Source organism: Callithrix jacchus, chromosome 19 (assembly GCF_049354715.1).
Source record: "Callithrix jacchus isolate 240 chromosome 19, calJac240_pri, whole genome shotgun sequence".
Lineage (NCBI taxonomy): Eukaryota > Metazoa > Chordata > Mammalia > Primates > Cebidae > Callithrix > Callithrix jacchus.
Window position 1 is genome coordinate 14,602,505 of NC_133520.1, and position 3,943 is coordinate 14,606,447.

The 3,943-nt window shown below is 46.2% G+C and overlaps 1 pseudogene; it reads right to left on the bottom strand.

Moving 5' to 3' along the window:
* Positions 1 to 219: 219 nt before the first annotated feature.
* Positions 220 to 3,425, bottom strand: LOC100415325 (testis-specific basic protein Y 1-like; annotated as a pseudogene).
* Between the last annotated feature and the right edge of the window lie 518 nt (positions 3,426 to 3,943).

Genomic DNA, 3,943 nt, shown 5'->3' on the forward strand with positions numbered 1-3,943 from the left:
AATAATGAGTTGTTTCCATTGGTGACCAATTAGTTTTTTTTTCTTGCACCATCGTGAACTTAGGGATTTAAACACCCAGTTGAAGTGCTTCAACTGCTTGCCATTATTTTCCTGTTAATGCTACAATTGGCCCTTCTTTAGCCACTGAAAGTGTATTTCAAGATAGTTCCTGAGTCCTGTGGTCCTTTGGTTATGTATAACTTTTGTGCAACTTTTTTTTTATTTTTTGAAACGGGGCCTTGCTCTGTTGCTCAGGCTGGAGTGCAGGGCCGTGATCATGGGTTCTCACTGCAACTCTGCCTTCTGGGCTGAAGTGATACTCTCGTCTGTACCTAGAGGTACAGACACATGCCACCATGCCCAGTATTTTTAAATTTTTTGTATACATGGGATCTCACCTTGTTGCCCAGGCTGGTCTTGAACTCCTGGGCTCAAGCAATCCTTCCTTCTCAACCTTCCAAAATGCTGGAATTACAGGTGTGCCACCACACCCATCCTCTATTCAGGTTTTTAGCGCTTTTTAAAATCAGGTTGTTAGATTTTTGCTACTGAGTTGTAACAGTGCCTTACATATTTTGGGAATTAACCACTATTAGATATATGGTTTGCAAATATTTTCATCAATTCTGTAGGTTATCTTTTCACTCTGTTGATTATTTTGCTGTACAGAAGCTTTTTAGTTTGATGTAGTGTCACTTGCCTGTTTTTGCTTTTGTTACCTGTGCTTTATTTGGGGATCATATGCATGAAATAATTGCCAAGACCGATGTCATGAAGTATTTCCTCTATGTTTTCTTCTAGAAGTTTTACAGTTTCGTGTCTTACATTTTAGTATTTAATTTGTTTTGAATGATTTCATTGTTTTGCATGGGGATATCCAGTTTTCCTAACACAATCTGTTGAAGAAACTGTCCTTTCCTCATGTATTCTTGGCACCCTTTTGAAGATCAATTGACCTTCCATGTGTGGATTTTTTTCTGGGACTTCTGTTTGATTTCATAGATCTATATGTCTGTCTTTATGCCAGTAGCATGCTGTTTTAATTACCATAGTTTTACAATATATTTTGAAACCTTGATACCAAAGCCAAAGATACCTCAAGAAAAGAAAATTACAGGCCAATATTCCTAATGAGTACAGATATAAAAATTCTCAACAAAATGCTGGCAAAAACCAAATTCAACAGCACATTAAAAGGACCATACACCATGACCAAGTGTGATTTCTCTCTCAGATGCAGGGACAGTTCAACATATGAAATCCGTTAATCTGATATACCACATTAACACAGTGAAGGACAAAAATCACACAGAAACCCATGTTCTTTTGTAAGTTTTCTTGTATGTATATCCCTCTGAGACCAGGAGTTTGCCATTTCTCCAAGAAGCCCAGGTTTCCTTTAGTAGGAAATATTTAGAATAAAATAAAATTTTTAGCTGAATGGATAATTTGACCTGATCATCTTTAAAGTCTCAGAAAACCCTGAGTGTAGCGCTGGGGTTAAAAAGCACAAGGTTTGGAGTCAAACAGATTACAGTTTGAGTCCCAGCTCTATCATTTATCAGCTTGGTGAGCTTGGAAAACATATAAGGCTTCTGGTTTGGGGCAAGACAGACAAGCAGCACAAACTGAGAGCTGTCTCCTGGAAGAGATGCCTCAGGGAGAGGAATAGAGGAGATGTTGGATCTCCAGGCTGTGCTCAGCAACAAGCTGCGGAAACCCTGTGGCAGGATAGAAGCTGAACTGGTCCACGGGTTTAGGTGAGGAGGGTCTGGGGTCGCAAATAGAAAACAGGTTTGGGGCAAATTTTTTTAAGTTTTACCCTTTCCTCATCCCCTAAGCAGATTCCCCATGCCACCCCCTACTTGGTACTGCAGAGGCAGGACGTTAGCAGTGCAGGCTAGTGACAGAGTGAAGGCTGCAAGGCAGTGTCATAGCTTAGTGTGCTTATGAGCAGATGGCAGTGCTTTCAGTTGGTTTAACCAGCCTCGATAATTAACCCTCTCATCACTGCACACACTTACATCCCTGCTCTCACTACCCTTTGGGCATCCACTTATGATAGAGAGTGGCTATTTCCAATAAAAGATTATTCAGAGGTTGCTTGGAGACCAGTTGACCACAATGCCATGCCCCTCCCATAATCACACACAACAACATACATGGCACTTCACCTGGAGAAGTACATGCTTGGCTTGTGCCCCTTTCTATGGATGCATGTTACTAGTAAGGCAGCAAATGGTCACAAAGGAACAAGGATGAGCTCAGAGGGAAAATTCTGAGAACTGCCAGCTTGAGAAACAAACAAACAGAACAGCTTATACTAGAGAAAGTAGAACTAATGGAAAACAGAAAGAATCTCAAACAAAAATAGTGACAATGATTTATCATATACTTCAAAATATCTAGAAGAAAATAATTTTAGTGTTTCTAGCATAAAGAAAAGAAATGGGCTGGGCGTGGTGGCTCACAACTGTAATCGCAGCACTTCAGGAGGCCGAGCGGGCAGATCGTCTGAGGTCGGGAGCCTGCCCAACAGGAAGAAAACCTGTCTCTACTAAAAATACAAAATTAGCCAGGTGTGGTGGCGCATGCCTGTAATCCCAACTACTCAAGAGGCTGAGGCAGGAGAATCGCTTGAACCTGGGAGGCATAAGTTGTGGTGAATGGAGATCGTGCCATTGCACTCCAGCCTGGGCAACAAGAGCGAAACTTCATCTCAAAAAAGAAGAAAGAGAGAGGAGGGGAGGGAAAGGGAGGGAGGGAGGAGGGGAGGGAAAGGGAGGGAGGGAGGAGGGGAGGGAAAGGGAGGGAGGAAGGAGAGAAAGGGAGGGAGGGAGGGAGGGAGAAGGGAGAGAAGGAGGGAAGGGAGGAAGGAGGGAGGGAGGGAAGGGAGGAAGGAGGGAGGGAGGGAAGGAAGGAGGGAGGGAGGGAGGGAAGGAGGGAGGGAGGGAGGGAAGGAAGGAGGGAGGGAGGGAGGGAGGGAAGGAAGGGAAATATTTGGCTGGGTGCAGTGGCTCATGCCTGTAATCCCAGCATTTTGGGATCACCCCCTCACTCAATGGTTCCTCCAGCTGGGTCCCCTCACTCAGTGGCTTCTCCTTCGGCTGCAGCTGGCAATGGAGAAGCTCCTGGCTCAGAGGCTCACTGGGCCCCGAGGGCTGCTGGCCCGCTCCGTGCCTCAAGGGCTCCCACAGCCGCCATCGTTTTTGCAGCACGTTTCTTCCGGCCTCTCCCTCCACGAGCTGCTTTTCCTTCCTTTGCCACCTCCGGAGTCATCTTCGGCTGCTGGACGTGAGCTGAGAGGAGGACTTCCTCTTTCCCGTGTCCTTGGTTTTGGCCGGTGGTCTCGAGGCTTTCAGCTTTGGACCATGGGTTATTATTGTAGAAGACACACCTGCCGCACAGCTGAGGCAGAAAGGCATCTCAAAGCTGAGTTTCCCAGGCAATTTGCGTCTCCTCTGCTGGCCACAGGAAGTATCTCTGAATCCTCAGTGGTCGTTCCAAACCAGTCCTCTAATTGCCCTTGTCCAGGTCCGTGGGAGTTACTCAGACATGTTTGAAGCACCAGAGTCAGTCACACTCTGAGTCACCCCTTCGTTCTAGGGGAGGCAGCCAGGAAGCAGCCGGCCTTGGGGGAGGTTTTGATTTAGTGCTGTTGGATTCTCTCACCCAGCCCTGCCCATGCCCGTGGGTAACCCTTTCTCACCCCTCAGGCTGGGGTGGCCACGTTCTTTAGAAAGGCCTCCAAACACAACTTGATCCTTCCTGCCCAGTGAAGGTTGTTCCTTGTCGCTAATCACAGCAGAAGATTCCTTTCATGTCCCATACCTCTCTGAGGGGTGTTCTGGCCACAGCCGCTGGTATCGGAAACAAATGCATCCCTGTTCTTTTTTTTTTGAGATGGAGTTTCGCTCTTGTTACCCAGGCTGGAGTGCAATGG